Here is a 24,277-nt window from a genome sequence, read left to right on the forward strand (position 1 = left end):
AATCACTCTCACCTTATGGCATGGACCCCTGTGCAAACAGGTGGTCATGCAAGCGGGAATCCAAAGGGTTAACACTGACCATAAACTTCTCTCATGGCTCCTTAGATTTCAGCAAGGATGCCAGGTCATGGGTAGAAAGAAAAGATCGAAGTGCTCAACGCTTAAGTATAAGATTTAATTTGTGTTCAAACACAGACTACTCACATAAAGATGATAAAAAACACAGCATGTTAATCCGACAATCATATTTGTTCCAAAGGCAGCAGCGGGTGACGTCATGCATAGCTCCTCCCCGTACGCGTTACGTTCAAGCAGAACTTCAACGTGCCCGGACTCTTCCTCCCCCTTCCCTTCAATAGCATACGGAGGCAATTGGGGAAAGGGGGAGGAGTCCAGTGGCTTTGATGTCCGTAACATCACCGGATCTCAGACGGAACTCCCTGAAGCCGGCGGAGATGCGAGTACCGATCAAAATAATGAATCAATTAATCGAGGAGTTAATCTTTAATTTCCACAGCCCTGGCGGGGATATACTAAAATTGCGCGTCATCCAGCCTGGAGATCGGAGGGGTTAAATCGAGATTGCGATCTTATCTCGATTCATCATGCAGCTCTACTGGGAAGCCTTAAAATGATACCTTACAGTGTGGCTATGCCTGCACTGCAAGGGCTGATTGCTTATTTAAGTCTAAAGGCATAGAAAAGATTTACTTACCCGATCCTCTACGCCTCTGAGTTGTTAGACCAGTCCCTGCAGCATCTTCCCACGCCAGTGGTTTGAGGTCCTGGCATCATCAAGACTAATGCAGGGTCCATTGTTCTGCATTGGACAGGATGATGCCAAGAGATAGTCAGTCCATCGCCAGTGCAAGTAAGAGTGATTTTCCCTTCCCCTAGACAAAACAAGCAGCCAACCCATACAGTACAGGCACAGCCCCACTGACAGAGATAAGCTTAAAGCAGAGTTCCACCCAAAAAATAAATAATTAATATGGAACTTCCGCTGTACGGATCCCCCTCCGGTGTCACATTTGGCATTCGGGGGGGGGCAGATACCTGTCTAATCCAGGCATTTGCTCCCACTATCGGTGAAAGACTGTCGCAGTATCCGCTGTGTGTCCGGCCCCTCCTGTGTCCCCTCGCAATGCAGACACCTCCACCCGGAGCTGAGGGATGGATCAGTTTTGGGTGAGGACATCGTGGGCACCCTGGACAGGTAAGTGTCCTCAATTTAAAAGTGAGCAGCTGCAGTATTTGTAGCCGCTGACTTTTAATTTTTTTTTTTTTTTTTTTTTGGGGCAGAAAACTTTTTTGCTTTTTCGGCGCACCATCGCTTTAACTGACAATTGCGCGGTCGTGCAACATGGCTCCCAAAACAAAATTGACGTCCTTTTTTCTTCTGGTTTTATTTAATCACCTCTGCAGTTTTTATTTTTTGTGCTATAAACAAAAAAATAAATAAATTAAAAAAAAAAAAAGTGACAATTTTGAAAAAACAGATTCTTTTTTTACATTTCCTGTATAAATGACAATGGCAGTGTAGGGGTTAAGTGGGTCCTAGGGTGTGGCTGCGTGCAATACGTCACCGATCTCTGCTCCCGATGACAGGGAGCAGAGATCAGCGACACTGTCACTAGGCAAAACGGGGACATGCTTGTTTACATTAGCATCTACCCGTTCTTCCTCCCGTGAGACAATCGTGGGTATCCCCCATAGGGTTCGACTCTGCTGGACCCACGATCGGACTCACAGAGGTTCCAACCGGCGGGGCACGCACGCAATGGCACGGCGGTAAATTTAAAGGGACATACAGGTATGTGCATTTGCATGTCCCTGCCATTCTGCCAACGTACATCAGTGTACTAGCACATTATGAAATGCTTACCTTAGAATGAAGCCCTCTAGCAGCGCTCTGTCACTGCTGACAAGGCTTCCATCTTCCCCCATGCGTTCTTCCAGTGGCACAGAGCTCTGAAGGTCCAGTATGCCGGACCTTCAGAGTGCATGCACAGGTGATGTCACCGGCTGCATACATTGGGAATATAAATAATTCCCAATCCTGAGCTACACTGTATAGCTACAAAAAAAAAAAAAAAAAAAAAAAAAAAAAAAAAGGTATACTCCTCTTCGGCAATTCATTCCTATGGCTTGGTTTGTATTCGCCTTGATGGCTGGGGCCCGCCATGAATACAGGGCATGCAGTTAACCATGAGCAGTGAACTTTCACTGAACGTGAAGTTGCCTTTTAAGAATGCTGAATATAATAAATCTATAACTTTGAAAACAGCATATAGTAACTCAAAATAGCAAGAACGAGTCAAATCAAAAACCTTCATCCTCGTACACTCTGAAGAACAAAGCATTTTTTCTCCTCCATACTGAAACGGCTATGACTTTGATATGGAAGATTCTATTTAGGAACATAAGCCATCTGCCATCTACACAGATTTTAATGCCCTTGCCAATTAGCAGCAGATGAGCAAAAGTAGACCATTTGGCCAAGGAAAACCCTATGAGACACTAGGGTTAAGTCTACTGATAAGGGGATGAAGAGGGCCAAAGCAAAGCTTTTCTCTTTTTGTACTGAGCCAAACAGGAATTTAAAGTGGACCTCCAGGAAAACAGCTTATATATGGTTCAAAATGCATATAGGTTTACAATTTTACCTACCCAAGCATTTGCCTTTGTGACCAGCCATTTAAAAGATGCACACATCTGCAATCCAGGATGATGCTAATTTATGGTTGACCATTGCTTAGATTTATGTTTGTTTTTTTGGTTCAGCTGGCTATCTAGACCAGCTGGTCTCAATTTGAGTTCTCACAAAAGGGTACTAGGAGTTCCTTAGGCCTTGAACAGACTGATCTCCCCATCTACACTCCTAGGGACAGAATTTTGGCATACATCCAATGTACCTTCTACACTTTTCCACTGAACAGCAATATGAGAGGAGTACTACAATGACCACCAATGGGTGGGTGCACTTTGCCACTGATCCCCAAATTGAGGAACCATTTCTCCACTGCCCACTAACGTGAGAAGGAATTTCTTCTCTGGTCACCAGTGTAGGAGAGCATTTCTCCACTGACCTTAATGAGGGAGGACATTTCCCCAATGACTACCAATGTAACAAGGTATTTCTCTACTGCCCATCAATGTAAAATGGCATATCAACAATAACCCAAATATAAAAGTTTTTTCCCTCCCCTGACCACCAATGTAAGCAAGGCATTTCTCCACTGATCACCAATACAAGAGGGCATTTCTCCAACTGACCACCAACACAAGAGGGCATTTCGCCACCTGACCACCAACACAAGAGGGCATTTCTCCACCTGACCACCAATACAAGAGGGCATTTCTCCACCTGACCACCAATACAAGAGGGCATTTCTCCACCTGACCACCAATACAAGAGGGCATTTCTCCAACTGACCACCAATACAAGAGGGCATTTCTCCAACTGACCACCAATACAAGAAGGCATTTCTCTACTGGTCACCACTTTATTTCCATTATCACTAGTTGTTTAATTTTTATGCTTATTGCTGAAAATATTTCGGAGGGTGTTAAAATGATCTGCTTTAGGAGTCATATACCTCTATGTACACACCACATTCTTTTCCGTCTACTTTAACACTTTCTGCAATTTAATGGATTACACAAATGTACCCCAAGCTGCATATATAAGACTTTTCAGCAGGGGTTCTCAGAGACGTAAAAATTGTTTCAAGGGTTTCTCCATAGTATAAAGATTAAGAAAAAAAAAAAATTTAAAAAAAAGGCAGACTTGCTCTGATACAATCTGAAGACTGCATGTACAAGACCTTAGCGCTGTCAGTCACTGTAGCCAGGCTTTGGGGAAGAAGCTGGTGTGACTAATGGGCCATGTACAGAATGATGCAGCTAAGACATGTAGTGTTAAAGTGGAACTCCAGCTGTTCCTGCAAGCCTCTGCAGCTCATGCACATGCAGGGATTAGGGGAGGTAGCCCTTGTTTCATGACTGAGCAGTGCTTACGTAATGATGTGCTGTTGAGTCCAGAAGTACAGTCTACGTAATGACACAGTCAACATGTCAATGACAGAATGGGTTCTCAAGAAATCAGCAAAATGGCTCCGACTGTCGTTCTGTCTGAAGAGGACCAGTAGCACTGGGACAAGAAGAAAAGTGGGGATGGGGCTGGAAAGCAGAGACTAAGTAGATCTTGGGCTTTTTTTTTAATAGAAAAGGATAGGATGAACAAATATTGGAGTTCCACTTTAAGCTTCTACAAGCTGATGAGAAGCTCCAGAGAAGCATTAGGAATCTAAAACATCAAAGTTTAGTCTCCCAACACAGCAGATTATGATGGAAATGAAAACCAGTTATAACATAACAGGAAATATTTATCACAAGTGAGAACTATATTGATTCTGGCCTCCTGCCTGGGAAAAAAAAAAAAAAAAAAAAAAAAAAAAAAGAGGATGCCACGTACCGAACGAATGGGGGAGTTTACAAAGGAAGTGAAATGATTCTCCATTGTGGCCACAGGAATCTGAATAGACAGCACACACAACACAAACATTTGGTTCCTCTTAACAATAACGCATCTAAATTTCACGTGGACCGTTCCTATGTAGGGAGATAAGTCTTATGCAAGCGCTTCTTTACGCAATGATATTCTTTAATTATTCACAGAAGAGTAATGCACTTTTTCATCATTCGTGCAAAATCAGTGTTACTAAATATATACATACAGTGATAAGAGCACGCAGGAAGCTGATACTAGATGTGTGCTATTTAAAGCTACAAATTATTCGATAATATAATTAACTTTTGACCATAACGTTAGTATAATTTGTTATGGAAAAATCATTAGACAACTAATGTGATTAAAACTAAACCTGAAATATTGACTCCGAAATAATGGCTTTAATTTATTTATCAGGGGAAAAGAAGCATAAGTGTAAATCTCTCCTGATACACAAATGGCAAAAAAAAATAATAATAATAATAATAATAATAATTTTTTTTAATCTGTGTCCTCAATTGAGAGATTAAAGCTTTATTCACACGGCCAATTAGGGTCATACACCGCCAATAATCAGCAGATTTCTGCTGCAGGGATCAAAGGTTTTTGCAATCAGCCACAGCCAAAAGGCTATCCAAATAGGTGACAGACTGACAAGCATTGCGACTGTCCGCAAATTGAGTGGTTACATATAGTTAGGGACAGATGAACAGCACTGAATGCAGACAGCTTTAAATCAGAGCCACTTAACTTTCACTAACCTCCTTTAACTACTCGATGTGCAATTAAATGCAAACAGACGCAGAAAGCTGCAACGCTTGTCAGCCTGTCATTGATTTGCACAGGCCTCCTGGATGCTGCTGATCACAAATCCCATGTACCTGCCACAGAAATACTCTGATTATCGGTAGTGTAACCACATCAATAAGATAGAAAGTAAGGGTAAGGCCCCATTCGCACTTGTGACTTGTCATGCGACTTTGGACCCCAAGGTTGCTTGACAAGGCCCACCCTATGTTTCCCAATGAGTCCCATTAATATCTGTGCGACTTAAAGTCAGAGCGACTTTAAAGTAGTTCTTGCACTATGTTGGTCTGACTTTCACGGGACTTCAGTGTAAACCCTCAAAAGCAGCATGAAAGTTGGACTTGCACGATATACATGTGACTTTGTAGAGTAAAAGCAATCACACTGGTCAAAGCCAAAGTCGCACTCGTCCAAAGTCACATCACATTTGCATAAAGTTGCACTGTAAAGTCGCACAAGCGTGAGTGAACGCTAAATGTTTCTTACAGGTACACAACAATAAAAACCTAACTGAGGTTTTAATTCTTCTTGATAGAGATAGAAATAAAGCAGGACAAGATAAATGGCAGGATGGAATGAGATACTTAGCTGGTAGGCTGTGTCCCCTGAGCAATTTTGAAGGAGCATGCAGGATAGATATATGGAGCTGCCATTGTTCACCCGTATTTTGTTTCTTGTGTCTGATTCAGGACCATCAGCTTAGCGATACCCTCTCTTGTAACACAAACACATCCATCATAGCGGTTATAAAGGACAGACAAGGATGACACTCCTGGATAATGGACCTTCAAGAAAAGTCTGCAGAAGCTCCCACAGATCTTTCCCGATTTCTGTTGTTCCGATAATGCTAATATACCAATTATTTTAACTCCCAAATTTATTTAAAACATACCTCCTTATAATCTATGACATTATCTTTTACATTCATAAAGCTTAGCCATGCCTGGGCACAATAAGGAGGATCACTTTTACTCGCCGTGTGGAGCTTCCGTTTCAAACTACAATTCCCATAACACAAAGATTAGGTCTAGGTCGGTGATGGCGAACCTTGGCACCCCAGATATTTCCCCATGATGTTCATCTGTGCTGGAGCATCATGGGAAATGTAGTTCCAAAACATCTGGGGTGCCAAGGTTCGCCATCTCTGGCCTAGGTGCTCATTTGCATCACCAGTCAATCACTTCCTGGTCATTAGAATGGCTTCTGTTGAGCTGTCCTGCTGGAAAAACAGCATTTGAAAAGTGCATGCAGCCAATGGCTGCAGTGCTGATCTGTGTATTCTGATTGGGGGGCCCCTGCTGTCAGCGCAGCAGGGGAGATTCTTGTACCCACATTGTTGTGTCGATGCAGGAATTTGTGTTTTTTGTTCAACCCACTGTATATCCAGCTTTGCTGCCCGTGTGAATAGGTGTGACAGACCAGAAGTCACATAGCTTCTCATTCAAAGTAGAACCCCAATTCCAAAACAGTTGAGATGCTGTGTAAAATCTACATACACATTTTTTACTTTTTGCTTTAATATCCCCCCAAAAAAAATATATAAAAACATTTTTTCCTCAGTTTAGGCCAATACGTATTCTACATATTTTTGGTAAAAGAAAAAAAAAAGAAAAAATTGCAATAAGAGTTTGATTGGTTTGAGCAAAAGTTATAGCGTTTACAAAATAGGGGATAGTTTTATGCCATTTTTATTGATTTTTTAATTTTATTTTTACTAGTAACGGCGGATTTTAGCAATTTTTATCATGACTGCGACATTATGGCAGACACATCGGACACTTTTGGCGCAATTTTTGGGACCATTCACAGCGATCAGTGCAATTAAAAATGCATTTATTACTGTGTAAATGTGACTGGTAGTGAAGGGGTTAACTAGGTGGCACTGTAAGGGTTAAATGTGTCCTAGGGAGCGATTGTAACTGTTGGGGTGGGGGGGGGGGGGGGGGCTACGTGTGACACGTCACTGATCACAGGGAGCAGAAATCAGTGACACTGTCACTAGGCAGAATGGGGAGATGCTTGTTTACATTATCTCCCTGTTCTTCCTCACCGTGAGACGACTGCAGGTATCCCCGCGGACATCGAGTCCACGGGATCACCGAGCTCCTGGCGGGTGCACCCGCAAGCCGACTCTTAAAAGGGCCACGTACAGGTACATTAATCTGCCTGTGCATGTCCTTCTGACACAGTATATCTGCGTGAGGCGGTCGGGAAGCAGTTAATCACAAAAGAAAAAATTTTAATTGATAAAATACCATTTTAAGAAAACAAAAATAAGTAACTTTGAAAATTGATGGAAGCAACACTTCTCAAATAAAAATAAAATATAGGACAGGGGTGAGATATACATAAAACACCTATAAAATGCTAGGCTTTGGATTTTGAGGTGATGTAATAAAAGTAGCAGAGATTTGATAAAATATAGGAAGGTGAAGGGGTGTCTCTGGTATAAAAGATTTTTTTTTAAATGTCCATAATAGCCAATTTAAGTGTTGAATGAATTTTTGTATATCTTGTGAAAAAAATAAAAATGAAATAAAATAAAAGACAGTACAGGGCAACAAAAAGCTGGCAAAGTAAGAACCCCTTTCACACTGAGGCGGTTTTCAGGCGTTTTAGAGCTAAAAATAATGCCCTAAAAAATGCCAGAATATGGCCTCCCATTCATTTGAATGTGTGCGCTTTCACACTGGGGCGGTGCGCTTGCAGGACGGTAGAAAGAGTCCTGCAAGCAGCATGTTTGGAGCGCTGTAAATAGCACTCCCAAAACGGCCCTGCCCATTGAAATAAAATGGGCAGCACTTCAAGAGTGCCGCAAGAATGGGCCTTTTTAAAGGTACCGTTGTCACGAGACCTTAAAAAAAAGCGACCCGCAGCTAAAGCGCTACAGATACCTGTGCTTCAGTGTGAAAGGGGTCTAAGTTGTCCTAACCACTTACTGGAAGAAAACGTAACTTATTAAATAAAAATGGCAACAGGTCAGTAACATGATTTGGTATAAAAAGAGCATCTTAGAGAGTCAGAGTGTCTCAGAAGTAAAGATGGGCCGGAGGTTCACCAAACTGAATAGCTGCGTCTAGAAAACGGTCGAAAATTTCAGAATAAATGTAAAATTACATGGACTTTAAAATATACAAAGTATAAGGTAATGGTGGGCGGGACAGAGCAGAAATCTCCTGGTCCATCAACCAAACAATGAAGCGGGCAGGTTGGACCTGAAGTACAAGATTCAGGTTACAGAGGCCTTCTCTGACTGATTCAACCTGTACTCACCTGTATTGAACAGAATGGAAATATTGCTGAAAGGTAAGAAATGACCTTTGGAGGAATGCCAAAGAATTCAGCTTTAAGTTGTCGTTTACACTTACAGTGGATCGCTCTTCGGGAATGTTTGATAGGTGGTGAAGAGACATTCTGTCACCTACTCGTCACCTTTATTAATCCCTAAAAACTATCGCCACTGCACCGCAAACCATGTGCATTCAGTTGAATGGGTGATTTTCGCCTTGATGCAAATCATACAGTTTGTAGTGTACATAGATTTGCAAAACAATAGGATAAAGGAATATTCCCTAACTTTGTTTTCTCTCATGGTTACTATGAAATTGGACGAATGCATTGCATGCTATCTCGGCTTGCATTCATTGAATGAGTTTACCAAAAATGTAAATATTGCGGAATATACAGCTTCATGCTGCATAACTAAGCGCCATTTCATGCTGAGTAAACTAAATTATCAATGTATCTTAAAATAAAAAAAATCTAAAGATAGTTTTCTTTTAGATTTTATCAAATTTTAATAAAATGCCTTTGGAGTAAAAATCTATTCAATTGATTTATATCCACCCTGCTTTGTGGTATGTGAACAGCCCATTCTCTTCCCTTGTAGTTTGAACTGCGAGTGTCCAAGGGCCGGTAAAATCCTGTTTTTTTTTTTGATTGCCCCCTCTCCAACCGCAAATGTAAACAAGGCCTTAGGTTGCTTGAAGCTTGCCAAAAAAAGTTTTGTTAGCAGCTCTCTCTATACACTGCTCTTATAAAGGCTGAAGGTCTACGCTTAGGTCTACTTTAGGGGCCCGATCACACGATGTGTAGCCACCTTAGTTTTTCCTCATGGATAGAAAAAAAAAAAAAAAAAAAAGCATGCAACTGCAATGACACATAGACAACAACATGTGTTATGTTCACACAAGGATGCTCATGTTCCAGAGATGTGGGATATTCTGAAACATGCTTGCATACCATCGCACCTCACTGGACAGTTCTGCAGGTCCCCGTGCTACGATGCATGTCACAGAGAGCTGCTTGATGCGATAAAATGCATATGACACCACACACCATCCCAAAATGGGCTGCTGTTCACACATTAAACCGCTCTGGTTAGCATGAGGGCAAAAGTGAATGGGACTTAAGGTGGAATTCCACCCAAAAAGGGAACTTCCGCTTATCCGGTTCCCCCCCTTCGATGTCACATTTGGCAACTTTCAGGGAGGAGTGGGGGAGGGGGAGCAGATACCTGTCTAATACAAGTATTTGCTCCCACTTCCAGTGATAGATCTATGCCATGTCCAGCCCCTCCTCCCAGAAGACAGCAGGGACCAGTCAGGACAAAGCGTCACTTCCTGATTCCCTTACTGAAGATGCTGACGCCTCCACCCGGGAGTCAAGGGGCGGGTTGGCTTCGGGCACAGACATTGTGGGCGCCCTGGACAGGTAAGTGTCTTTATTTTAAAAAAAGTCAGCAGCTGCAGTTTTTGTAGCTGCTGACTTATTTATTTTATTTTTTCAGCGGCATTCCGCTTTAAAAAGGTCATTCTAAACACACAGTTTAATTTACATTGTCCCTTGTCTTTCTGTATGTGGATGACGGCGCTGAAATTATTTTAATTAAAAACAAAAACATGCACGTCCCTTTTTTCCTAATCGATATACAGCCGTCACATGACCCAGATCTTTCCCAGCCTGAGGAGCTTCTAGTTCTCTGCTACTGGTCACATATTAAACATAAAAAAAATAAAAATAAAAATAAAAAAAATAAAAAACACACACACAGCTTTTGTATAACAAAAAAAGTGTATATCAATAAAACGGTTTTAAATTTTAATACAAATATATATTTAAAACAGAATCTTTATTATTTTGTGGAAATAACACGCCCCTCTGTGTCTAAGAGTGAGGTGAAGCCTCCACCAATATACATGCAATATTCTACTCTCATTGTGTGTAGCTGGTTAGTGGGCATGGGGGAGGGGGGGGGAAGGGAGTGGGTTGTCATTTACCACTACAGTGGTGTGAAAAAGTGTTTGCCCCCTTCCTCATTTCCTGTTCCTTTGCATGTTTGTCACACTTAAGTGTTTCGGAACATCAAACCAATTTAAACAATAGTCAAGGACAACACAAGTAAACACAAAATGCAATTTGTAAATGAAGGTGTTTATTATTATTAAAGGTGAAAAAAAATCCAAACCATCATGGCCCTGTGTGAAAAAGTGATTGCCCCTCTTGTTAAAACATACTATAACTGTGGTTGTCCACACCTGAGTTCAATTTCTATAGCCACACCCAGGCCTGGTTATTGCCACACCTGTTCACAATCAAGGCATCACTTAAATAGGAGCTGCTTGAGGCCGGGTTCACACCGCTGCGATGCGGGAACGCCACGAATCCGCGGCGTTTTCCCGAATCGCATTACTCCCACCGGCAGTTCACACTGCCCTATGCGGATGGCTGGGAGTGTCAATGACATGTTAATGACACCCCCAGATCCGTCCGCATATCGCAGTGCGATCTGCCGACTCGCACAGGAATCGGATCGCATGGTGTGAACCCCCATGCGATCCGATTCTGTTGCGGACCAAAAAAAAAAAAAAGGGTCCCGTGCAAGTTTGCTGCGGGAGCGATGCGAATTCAGCCATACTATCTGTATGGCTGAACTCGCATCGCTACGGAGATCGGATGTGATTTGCGGTGCGAATCACATCCGGATCTCCCCCCGCAGCAGTGTGAACCCAGCCTGACACAGTAAGGTCCACCAGAAGATCCTTAAAAGCTACACATCATGCCGAGACCCAAAGAAATTCAGGAACAATTGAGAAAGAAAGTAATTGAGATCTATCAGTCTGGAAAGGGTTATAAAGCCATTTCCAAAGCTTTGGGAATCCAGCGAACCACAGTGAGAGCCATTATCCACAAATGGCGAAGACATGGAACAGTGGTGAACCTTCCCAGGAGTGGCCGGCCACCCAAAATTACCCCAAGAGCGCAGCGACGACTCATCCAAGAGGTCACAAAAGACCCCACAACAACGTCCAAGGAACTGCAGGCCTCACTTGCCTCAGTTAAGGTCAGCGTTCATGCCTCCACCATCAGGAAAAGACTGGGCAAAAATGGCCTGCATGGCAGAGTTCCAAGGAGAAAACCACTGCTGAGCAAAAAACATCAAAGCTCGTCTCAATTTCTCCACAACACATCTTGATGATCCCCAAGACTTTTGGGACAACATTCTGTGGACCGATGAGACAAAAGTGGAACTCTTTGGAAGGTGTGTGTCCAAGTATATCTGGCGTAGAAGGAACACTGCATTTCAGAAAAAGAACATTATACCAACAGTAAAATATGGTGGTGGTAGTGTGATGGTCTGGGGCTGTTTTGCTGCTTCAGGACCTGGAAGACTTGCCGTGATAAAAGGAACTATGAATTCTGCTGTCTACCAAGAGATCCTGAAGGAGAATGTCCGACCATCTGTTCGTGTACTCAAGCTGAAACGAACTTGGGTTCTGCAGCAGGACAATGATCCTAAACACACCAGCAAGTCCACCACCGAATGGCTGAAGAAAAACAAAATGAAGACTTTGGAGTGGCCTAGCCAAAGTCCTGACCTGAATCCTATTGAGATGTTGTGGTATGACCTTAAAAAGGCCGTTCATGCTCGAAAACCCTCTAATGTAACTGAATTAGGACAACTCTGCAAAGATGAGTGGGCCAAAATTCCTCCAGGACGCTGTAAAAGCCTCATTGCACGTTATCGCAAATGCTTGGTTGCAGTTGTTGCTGCTAAGGGTGGCCCAACCAGTTATTAGGTTTAGGGGGCAATCACTTTTTCACACAGGGCCATGATGGTTTGGATTTTTTTTCACCTTTAATAATAAACACCTTCATTTACAAATTGCATTTTGTGTTTACTTGTGTTGTCCTTGACTATTGTTTAAATTGGTTTGATGTTCCGAAACACTTAAGTGTGACAAACATGCAAAGGAACAGGAAATGAGGAAGGGGGCAAACACTTTTTCACACCACTGTATGTATATGCCCACATGTGAGACTCTATAGTCACATGGGCTGCTCAGGTATGATAGGGAGAAAGTTCTCAGCATAGAAACTCACTGGAAACTGAGCGTGTGCAAAGTTGCCACCACAGCTGCAAAATCCCTAGCTGAGTTGGGGACATGAACAGAAGTTGGCGATAGAGAACAGGAGGATCAACCAGGTTTTTTGCAGAATACAGAAAACTAATCTCATAGTGACTGAGTATGAACATCATGTAATATACCATTTATTGATCTTTTTTATAATGTGGATTTAGTGACACTTTTAAAAAGGGATTCAACCTTACAGTTTTTAGAATGGAAAGCACAACAATGTGGCGATTAAAGTACAAATAGTTTAAGACTGTAAGGGTTCGTTCATGTGTGGTGCCCCCTGAAGGCCAGTCTGTGCTCTTGTTTAACCCTGCAAATGCTGCCCACCCGTATTGCATCAGTGGTATGTGTACAGCCCTCAGCGGCTACAAGTCAGTGATCAGGTAGCTGGGGGTGGTAAAAAGTGCAGCTCAATTGCCTGGTTTTACCATCCCTGGAGAGAAGTGCACAAACCATTACTGTGCGATATTAGAAGTACGAGTAGCTGATAATAAAGTAGGCAATAACAAAGCAATCTACATACAGCAGTGTTTCCATTATCAGCTCCATGCCAGGGTTTCTTACCGAGGAGGGCAGATCTCTGCATACACACAATGCGCTTATGTTTTCAGAATAGCAATGCAGATCGAAATCTATGGATTGGTCCATTTTTCAAGCAGGACCAAGCAGTGTGTATGTTATGAGTGGTTGCATGGATCATTTTGGATCGCCGGGCATTGCATCCTGGCACACTTCTATCCTTTGCTGTTTATGCCAACTCCAGAGACCCGACACTGCCAGGATATGCCGTCAAAGCCCCTGTAAACAAGGCACGCAGGAACCCCTGCTTCCCACAATGCTGTGCTTGAGTGGCCAATCACCAGGATCAATTGCCACCATAGATGTGCCAGGAAAGCTTGCCGAGCCCTGTGCTAGGAGACACTGGAGTGGGTTGATAAGGAAGAGATAAAAGGAAGTACCTTAAAACTGGATATATGCCATGGATTTCACACGAACTCTTAGAAAATTTGCATGAATGTTCATACCAAAGTCTATGGCATATAACCAGCCTAACCACTTCTGCTCCAGAGAACTTTTTTTAATACACACACACAGATAAAAATCTGCCTTTTTGGGTCATTTTTTTTTTCTTTTAAACTTAAAGTGGAACTACACTGCATCTGAGCACCACAAATTAACCACTTCAGCCCCAGAAGATTTTACCCCTTCCTGACCAGAGCACTTTTTGCGATTCAGCATTGCGTCACTAACTGAATATTGCGCGGCCATGCGACTTTACACCAAAACAAAATCGGCGTCCTTTATTTCCCCACAAATAGAGCTTTCTTTTGGTGGCATTTGAGCAACAATTAAAAAAAAAAAATTTTTTTTTTACTTTGTTATAATAAATATCCCCCCAATTTTTTTTTTTTTTTTTTTTTTTTTTTTTTAATAAAAAACATTTTATTCCTCAGTTTAGGCCGATATGTATTCTACATATTTATGGTTAAAAAAAAAAAAATAATAATAATAAATGCAATAAGCGCATATTGATTGGTTTGCGCAAAAGCTATAGCGTCTACTAAATAGTTTATTATTCATGTATTTTTTTCTTTTTTTTTTTATTAATAATGGCGGCTATCTGAGATTTTTATCGTGACTGACATTATGGCCGACACTTTTGACACTATTTTGGGACCATTGTCATTTATACAGCGATCAGTACTATAAAATACTGATTACTGTGTAAATGACAGTGGCAGGGAAGTGGTTAAACACTAGGGGGCGATCAAGGGTTAAGTGTGTCCTAGGGAGTGATGGGCTACCACTGATATGACAGAGATCACTGCTCCTGGTGACAGGAAGCAACGATCTCTGGCATGTCAATAGGCAGAACGGGGAAATGCCTTGTTGCGGATCTGCTGACCAGGGAGAGGGGGGAGGTATAGTGAAGAGGGGGAGAGAATTCCTGTTCGCTATGGAACACATCTGCGAATCAGATGCATGCCCATTGAAGATTATGTGCCTGCAATTCGCACTGCACTGCCTAGAAAACACACACTTTTTTTGTGCAATGCGGACTGCGGATGCAATGCACATATGTGAATCAGACCCAGTGAAAAAATACAGATTTCAAAATGTTCTGTGAATTGGATGCAATGTAACCGCATCCAATTCACATGTGTGTGAACCCAGCCTCAAAGCAATTATAAAAAACAAAAAAAACAAATATATATATATATATATATATATATATATATATATATATATATATATATATATATATATATATATAAACATATAAACAACAACTCACACTTATACTTACCTGCTTTTGTACAGAGCAGCCCCGATTCGCCTCTTCTCAGGTCCCCCACTGGCACCCTCAGCCCCTCCCCCTTGCCAGGTGCCCCCCTATAGCAAGCCATAGCATAGCTCCCGAGTCCATAAGACACACAGAGCACGGTTCAGTCCCACCCCCACCTAGCAAAATAAGGCCTCTTACACACGGTACTGATGGTTGAGCTGCTTTTTTGGATGTCATTTCAGGTGTTTGTTTTGCACAAATTTGCGCGATCGCTCATTCACATACCTTCCTATGGAAAATGTATTTATATATTTATGCATGCATTTTCAAGCGCACCATGCAAAATACTGACCGAAAATGCAGATTTTTTTTTTTTTTTTTTTTTTTTTTTTTTTTTTTTTTTACTGAGGACCAAAGCTCTTGTTTACACACCTGCATGTAAAGAACGGCTACAAATTAGTTTAGGGAAAGAAAAAAAAAAATAAAAAAAATAAAAAAAAAAACACACACACACACACACACACACACACACACACACACACACACACACACACACACGCCTCTTGCAGTGTGTTAGAGGCCTAAGGATTACAGATAATCACTGTTGAGTGAGAGAATGAAGTTCCACTTTAGAACCCTCAGAACATTACAGGTTTCTGAAAGCAGAGGCCCTGTAGAATAAAAAAGGTATTCATTGCAACTGTTTTTTTAATATATAAACTTTTTTTGGTCTATCCCCCTGTGATAGCACTGAGCAGATGACAGGTACTCTGTCATGGGGACACTGGGGGGGGCTGTCCTCCAAAGCATGTAACTGTGCAGAGATCTGTTCAGTTGTATGCTTCTCTGGCTCAGTTGTTAATCATTGTTGCTTCTGGTATTACTCTGGGCAGAGGAGATCGACAAACAGATGATCTTCACTCTCCTCCCTCCCACCCACCCACCCACCACTCTGAAGCCCTCCGACGTGATCCCAGGCTCCCAGCAAGAGCGGGAGACCCTAGGAACCACACAGGGGAAGGGATTGCGCTGCCCACACCATGAAAGGGATTGGCGGGTATACAGCTGCTGGATCACTTTCACTTTACAGCTGGAAGCTGGCTGAGCAAAACTGGCACACTATTGCAGCCATTGGCTAACAACACCCTTACAGATGACAACACCCCATATTACCATATCTGTATAAATAACAGCACTCTGTATTAAAATACTGTACAGATGACAGCACTCCATATTACCTACCACCATTCCTGTAAAGGATGACAGCACTCCATATTACTATTCCTGTACAGCATGACAGCACTCCATATTACCATTTCTGTACAGCATGACAGCACTCCATATTACCATTCCTGTACAGGATGACAGCACTCCATATTACCATTCCTGTACAGCATGACAGCACTCCATATTACCATTCCTGTACAGGATGACAGCACTCCATATTACCATTCCTGTACAGGATGACAGCACTCCATATTACCATTCCTGTACAGCATGACAGCACTCCATATTACCATTCCTGTACAGCATGACAGCACTCCATATTACCATTCCTGTACAGGATGACAGCACTCCATATTACCATTCCTGTACAGGATGACAGCACTCCATATTACCATTCCTGTACAGCATGACAGCACACCATATTACCATTCCTGTACAGCATGACAGCACTCCATATTACCATTCCTGTACAGCATGACAGCACTCCATATTACCATTCCTGTACAGGATGACAGCACTCCATATTACCATTCCTGTACAGGATGACAGCACTCCATATTACCATTCCTGTACAGGATGACAGCACTCCATATTACCATTCCTGTACAGGATGACAGCACTCCATATTACCATTCCTGTACAGATGACAGCACCCAGCCCCCCTCCGCACACAGTATTACTCTGTCACTTGCACTGTACAGAACTTCCATGCTGCCCTTCCCCCGATAAGGTTATATACATTGTGGATTGTCCATCATGCTGGGAGTTGTAGTCCCGGAGATTACTCTGACCTGTATATGACGGCGGTCTCTCTGTGATGTGCTCCGTAGTCCCGGGGAGCGGCGCTGTCCCCGATGATCGCGGTGACACCACACAGGTCCTGGCAGCGACCACTGATCAGCTGCTGCTATAGGGAAGTGAAGGGCGGAGCCACCACCGTCTATTGACATCCACCAGCCAATCCTTCCCCACCACGCCCACATTGGGCGCAGCTGCCAATCAGAGAATAGCTTTTCTTTTCAGCTGAGTGTCTAATTGCACAGCCTGGTTTTCTGATTGATGGTACGTAGAGGTGACCAGTAGAGGGCGCCGTGGAGCGGTTCTTTCAGCTGTGTAGAGACAATGATTACAGAGGGAGTGAAGTGTCTTGGTTGTGGAGACACATAGGATAGAATACATGGAATATAAAGACTACAGATACAATACATGGACTATACAGATACAAGAGATGGAATATAAAGACTATACAGATACAATACATGGACTATACAGATACAATACATGGAATATAAAGACTATACAGATAGAATGCATGGAATATAAAGATTGTACAGATACAATACATATATAAATATAAATGTAGGGCTCCGGGAACCCGCTGCATTTTGTGGGGAAAATGTTTTTAATGAAGATGTAAAAAAAAAAAAAAAAAAAATTTTTTTATTTATTTAGTTTATTAGAAAAAAAAAATGTTTTTTTTAATTGACATGACTTTTAACCAGATTTATACCTGGTATCTTCCCCTTGTAGTCACCTGTGAAGTAGAGAGAGGCAACAATAATATTGATGGCCTGCACACAAATCGTGTATAATAATAAACTGATGAGGAGAGGGAGGAGTTCATCAGAGTGCTGCTGCCCCTTCACTGACCAATCAGAGGCTGGGAGCAGGAAAGTGACCCTGATTTGTTGTATAAATGCAGCCAAGCTCCCAGGGTGGCTATGCCATGCATAAAATCTAATACATAGGGTTGTCACCTGATCCCTTTAAACCTGAGCACCTTTGAATTACACAGGTTCTGAGGCTAATAAATACAGATAAGGCATCAAGTGAGTTTAATTACCACCTTAATCAGCCACAGCACCTGGGTAATTAATATGTGTTTGGGTTTAAAGGGATGAGGTGGCAACCCTACTCATACAGTGCTTTGAAAAAAGTATTCATACCCCTTGAAATTTTCCACATTTTGTCACGTTACAACCAAAAACCTAAATGTATTTGATTGTGATTTTATGTGATAGGCTGAAATAAACTATTGAAAAATATATTGCCAGAAAGTGGGTATTGGATTCCCTCTATTTATTCCATATACGTGTAGCACTGACTTCCGAAGGAGTGGCTGTAGGGTTGCCACCTGTCCAGGATTCACCCGGACAGTTCGGGTTTGGAATCCTGTGTCAGAGTTTCAGTCTGCCTGAAACCCGGACACATTATTTAGACTGGGCTGTGACTCCCCAAGTAGCTTAGATAGTAACACAAAAATCTGTTGCCATTCGGGATCTGCTCGCTGAGGGTAGGTTTGGCCTCACTGGGGGGGGGCATGATGTTAGTAAGAGCAGTTTAGCCACACCCACTGTTTGCCACAGCGCACTGCATTACCACTTTCCTTGGGGGCACCCCAAGGTGGCAGCGAGGTAGCAGTAGGAGCAGGCAGGTGTGGTGGTCAGACAAGCCGGGTCGGGTGCAGGCGGATAGCAGGGATCATCAAAGGCAAGCCGAGTCGGGTAACAGGAACAGGTAACAAGATGCAGGTAGCAGGAACACACGGGAACGCTGTCGAGCAGACAGCACCAAATCTGTGCACTGGTAGTGTTTAAATAGGCTGTTGGGCGCCAAATCTGTTATCGGGTGTGCGCATGCGCACAAAGGTGCGCGCATGCGCACGGGCGGCAATCTGACAGGTCTTGGATTCTCGTGTGCACGCAAGATGCACCGGAGGTGTTTGTATTCTTTGGCCACCATCTTGGATATTGGCTAGCCCTTCCTGACATTGCCCCTCCAGATGCCCAATCTGGCCACCCTGTCTGGGTGCGTCCTCTTGAAGGTCTGGATAAGTTCTTGGGCATGAATACTGGTTTCTGGCTCCCATGAGTTGTCCTCCGGGCCGTATCATCTCTACTTAATCAGGTATTGAACCTGATTCCTCCTTCTCCTGCAATCTAAGATCACCTCTACCTCGAATTCCTCTTCACCGTCTACCACCATGGGTTCGGGTGGACCTGTATTCCGATCTGGAAACGGATTAGGAACGGCAGGCTTCAGTAAGGAAATGTGAAACCCCGGATGGATCCTGAAGGTGTCAGGTAGCTCAAGTTCATAAGCAACATTGTTGATCCGCCTCTTTACCGGGAATGGCCCTACAAATTTGGGACCTAATTTCCTTGAAGGACAGGCTAGTTTTAGGTTTGTAGTGGCTAACCAGACTTGGTCATCTGGATTCAGGATCTTGTCGAAGATCTCTTTGTTGTAGTCCTGGGTCTTGGCCACCGTCTCCTGTAACAGCTTATTGTTGGAGTTAAAGAAGTCCATTGTTTTAAGTACAGCGGGTATGGGACATTCCGGAATATTGTTAAACAGGAAGAATAGGCTGAAGAAAATGAAAGTTTGATTCCAAGAGATTCGCATAAAGCCTTCCAGAATCTGGAGGTGAACTGGACCCCTCTGTCAGAGATATTTGCTGAAACCCCATGAAGTCTTACAAATTCCCTGATAAATGTCCGTGCTGTCTCTTGTGCAGAGGGGGTGCCCTTCATAGGGAGGTAGTGGGCCATTTTGGATAACCGATCAACAATCACAAGGATAGTACTGTAGCCTTCGGATGGAGGCAGTTCCACAATAAAGTCAATTGAGATCATTCTCCAAGGTCTGTCCGGGACTGGTAGCGGTTTCAGCAAACCCCAAGCCCTCGATTAGCTGCTCTTGTTGCTATTACAAGTAGTACCGGATTCCACGTATTTCCTACAGTCTTTCGCCAAACCGGGCCACCAGAATGTTCGCTGCACAAGTTCCGAGGTTTTGCTAATGCCAAAATGCCCTGCAAGCATGTGGTCATGGCACAGACTCCTGGTGGCTGTTCGTAGACCCTCTGGTACAAAGATCTTATCCTCGTACCAGAGTAGCCCTTCCCTTGCCTGTAAGGTGGTCCTGGGTGGTGCGGAAACTCCCACTGAGGCTTGCTTGATCTGGGTCATTAGGTCCCCTTGCAGAAGAAGGAAGTTCCCCGAAGATAGAATTGTATCCGGGGGGAACGTTTCTTGAGACTTGCTGAAAATGCGTGATAGTGCGTCAGGCTTTATGTTCTTTGATCCGGGTGTAGATGTCAGATGAAATGTAAATCTAGAAAAGAAAAGTGCCCACCTGGCCTGCCGCGGTCTCAGTCTCTTTGCTGTCCTTAAGTATTCTAGATTTTTGTGGTCTGTATAGACTAAGATTGGGTGCGCGGCCCCCTCAAGCCTTCCTCTAAAGCCGCTTTGATTGCTAGAAGTTCACGATCCCTGACATCATAGTTCCTTTCTGCGCTTGTCAACTTACGAGAAAAGAATGCCACCGGGTGTAGCAAAGCCTTGGGACCCCGTCTTTGGGACAGAATAGCTCTGACTGCTGTTTCCAAGGTGTACACTTCTAGAACATAGGGTAGGGCTGAGTCGGGGTGCTTCAGAACAGGTTCAGAAGTGAATTGCTTCTTTAGCGCCTCAAAGGCAGCCTGAGCCTCTGGGGACCACCAGAACTTAGAACCCTGTTTGGTGAGTTGCGTAATAGGGGCAATGATTGCTGAGAACCCCCGAATGAATTTTCAGTAGAAGTTTGCGAAACCTATGAAGCATTGGATGCCCTTCTTATCACTGGGAGTGGGCATGTCTAGGATAGCTGTGACTTTCTGGGGGTCCATCTTGATACCCTCGGTGGATATGATCAGGCCCAGAAATTGGATGCTCTGCGTTCAAACTTGCACTTCTCAGGCTTGGCGTATAGTCCATGTTGCCGAAGCCGAGTTAGTACACTTCTGACATGTCTGCGGTGGTTGTCTAAAGAGGAAGAAAAGATTAGTATGTCATCAAGATATACAATAACAAACAAGTCAAGGAAATCTCGGAAGACGTCATTAATGAAGTGTTGGAAGGTGGCGGGTGAGTTGCATAGTCCAAAGGGCATTACGAGATACTCGAAATGCCCGAAACGTGTACGGAAAGCAGTCTTCCATTCATCGCCTTCTCGAATGCGCACTAGATTATATTGTGCCCGAAGATCCAGCTTTGTGAATATGGTGGCAGAACCAAGTCTCTGAAAAAGTTTTGGTACTAGTGGAAGCGGATAACGGTTCTTAACCGTAACTTTATTGAGCTCCCAGTAATCCACACAGGGCCGCAAAGAGTGTAGGTGGAAGGGCGGATGAACCCCTTCTTAAGGCTGTCATCAATGTAGTCTTTTAGGTCTACCAGTGTCACGTACCTGGTGGTAGAGCCCGACTTGCAGAAGGAGACCTCTCTTGCAGCTCCGACTCGAGAGCCCTGGTAGTGTATACAGGTGACTCAGGAGTCAAGAGGAGCACGAGTGTCTGGCAGGATCAACAGCTGGGTAAGGAATGCTGGATCGGAGGGGAGCTGGAAAGCAGGCAGGTGCAGGAAGCTGAAGCAGGACAGCAGGCAGAGAGGTTGTAGCCGGACACAAGTGCAGGAGTTCTGGCAGAGGTAGGACTTCAGGCAGATGCTGGAACCAGTACAGGAGATGGGCAGCGGATGGCACCGGAACAGAAGGCTGGAAGCAGAGTCGTCAGGCAAGCCGGGTCAGAGGTCAGGCGGACAGCAGAAGTACCGAGGATCAGGCAGGTGGATGGTCGGACGAGCCGGGTCAGTAAGCAGACAGGCAGCAAGGTACCAAAGGGATAAACAGAAGGGAGGTCAGGCAGGCCGAGGTCAGATGCAGGCGGATAGCAGGAGCAGTAGGTAAACAAGCCGGGTCAACAGGTCACAGGAAGCAGGTTCTCAGGATCAGGGTACTAGCACGCTGTAGATCAGACAGCAAGAACTGGATGTGACCAACAGGACTAAATAGCCCGCCTGGCGCCAACGAGCGCACACACGCGCGCACGACCGCGCGCGCGCACCCGCGCACGCGCACGTGCACGGACGCGGACGCGCGCCCCCGCGAACGCGCAGCGGAAGGTCCGGGCTGATCGCTGCTGGCAGGATCTTCGTGACATTGCCCCCCCTCAAGGGGCAGCCTCCGGATGCCCAACCGGGCCCATCTTTCCGGGTGCAATCTTCTGAAAGCTTGGATTAGGGTCTTTGCATGGATATTTTCCACAGGCTCCCAAGAATTCTCCTCCGGGCCGTAACCTCTCCATTTAATTAAAAATTGAGCTTGGTTATTCCTTTTCCTACAATCCAGGATAGCTTCAATTTCAAATTCTTCCTCCCCGTTCACCATTACAGGGTCTGGGGGGTTCACATTCCGGTCGGGAAAAGGATTGGGGACAAAGGGTTTCAACAGGGAGACGTGAAAGACAGGGTGGATCTTGAGTGAATCCGGGAGCTCCAGCTCATAGGCCACCTCGTTGATCCTCCTCCTTACAGTGAAAGGGCCCAGGAATTTGGGGCCCAATTTCCTGGAAGGACACGACAATCGAAGATTTGCGGAGGATAACCATACGCGGTCACCTGGTTCGAGCAGTAATTCACCCCGCTTCTTCCTATCGAACACTTCCTTATTCTGTTCCTGGGATCTTGCCATGGTCTTCTGTAGTAGTTGGTTGTTTGAAGAGAAAAAATTTATAGTCTCCAAGACTGCTGGCACAGAACATTCGGGGATGGAATTAGGAAGGAAAGCTGGATGAAACCCATAGTTAGCAAAAAACGGACTTTGCTTGGTAGCAGAATGCACGGAATTATTATAGGCAAATTCGGCCAACGGGAGCAGTGTGATCCAGTCATCTTGGGAATAGGATGAAAAACAACGGAGGTATTGCTCGAGAGTCTGATTGGTCCTCTCGGTCTGACCATTCGTCTGAGGGTGGTAAGCGGTGGAAAATGACAGCGTAATTCCCAGGACTCTACACAGCGCTTTCCAAAACCGTGAGGTAAATTGCACTCCGCGGTCAGACACTATATTAGTCGGGATTCCATGGAGTCTAATTATTTCCCTGATAAACGTCTGGGCCGTTTCGGATGCAGAGGGGGTACCCTTCATCGGGATGAAGTGGGCCATTTTAGACAGCCGATCTACCACCACAAAGATGGCAGTATGCCCAGCTGCAGGGGGCAGGTCGACGATGAAGTCCATAGACAACATCTTCCACGGCCTATCTGGGATGGGCAGAGGTTTCAGTAACCCCCAAGCTCTGGACCTACAGGTCTTGCTCCGGGCACAGGTGGTGCAGGACTCCACGTAACTCCTACAGTCCTTAAGTACTTGGGGCCACCAGAAGGTACGTTGAACAAGATCAGCGGTCTTATAGGCACCAAAGTGCCCTGCTAGAGCATGGTCATGGCAAAGTTCGAGAATGCTCACTCGCAAGCATTCGGGTACAAAGATCTTGCTGCCGTACCAAAACAGTCCATCCCTGACCTGTAACTCAGTTCCAACGGTGGGTGTTGGTCCCATGGAAGCTTGTTTCAACCGCGAGAGCAGATCTTCCTGTAACAGGAGAAAGTTCCCAGGGGCCAGGATAGTGTCAGGGGGTGGAGTTCCTTCGGATTTGTGGAACATCCTAGAGAGGGCATCGGGTTTCGTGTTCTTGGAGCCGGGCCGGTAAGTAACATGAAAAGAGAACCTGGAAAAGAACAGGGCCCACCTAGCTTGTCGCGGTCTCAGCCTCTTTGCAGATTTCAGGTACTCCAAGTTCTTGTGATCTGTGTAGATCAGGATAGGATGAGCAGCTCCTTCTAACAGGTATCGCCATTCTTCCAGGGCAGATTTAATGGCCAGTAATTCCCGATCGCCTACGTCGTAATTTCTCTCCGTGGGGGACAGCTTTCGGGAAAAGAAGGCAATAGGAAAAAGTGAAGCTTGGGTACCTTGTCGTTGGGAGAGGACAGCTCCAACAGCGATTTCAGAGGCGTCTACTTCCAGGACAAATGGTAGGGAAGAATCGGGGTGTTTTAAGACATCCGCGGAGGTAAACAGTCTCTTGAGGGACTCGAAAGCGACTTGAGCTTCCGGGGACCAGTGAAAACGCACCCCTTGCTTGGTTAGCTGCGTGATTGGGCAGATGATAGCGGAGAACCCCTTGATAAATTTTCTATAGAA

The 24,277-nt window shown here is 44.4% G+C and overlaps 1 protein-coding gene across 2 annotated transcripts in view; it reads right to left on the bottom strand.

The window, feature by feature from the left end:
* Positions 1-17,195, bottom strand: part of MARCHF8 (membrane associated ring-CH-type finger 8) — a 385,964-nt gene extending 368,769 nt beyond the window's left edge. The window contains exon 1 of one of the 2 annotated variants that reach the window (XM_077454376.1): positions 17,044-17,195. The gene's annotated coding sequence lies outside the window, so the exon portion shown is untranslated. The remainder of the gene's footprint in view (positions 1-17,043) is intronic. The other variant, XM_077454379.1, reaches the window with a different exon arrangement.
* Between the last annotated feature and the right edge of the window lie 7,082 nt (positions 17,196-24,277).

Source organism: Lithobates pipiens, unplaced genomic scaffold (genome assembly GCF_037356315.1).
Source record: "Lithobates pipiens isolate NorthernLeopardFrog02 unplaced genomic scaffold, aLitPip1_a1.2 Scaffold_25, whole genome shotgun sequence".
NCBI classification, from domain to species: domain Eukaryota; kingdom Metazoa; phylum Chordata; class Amphibia; order Anura; family Ranidae; genus Lithobates; species Lithobates pipiens.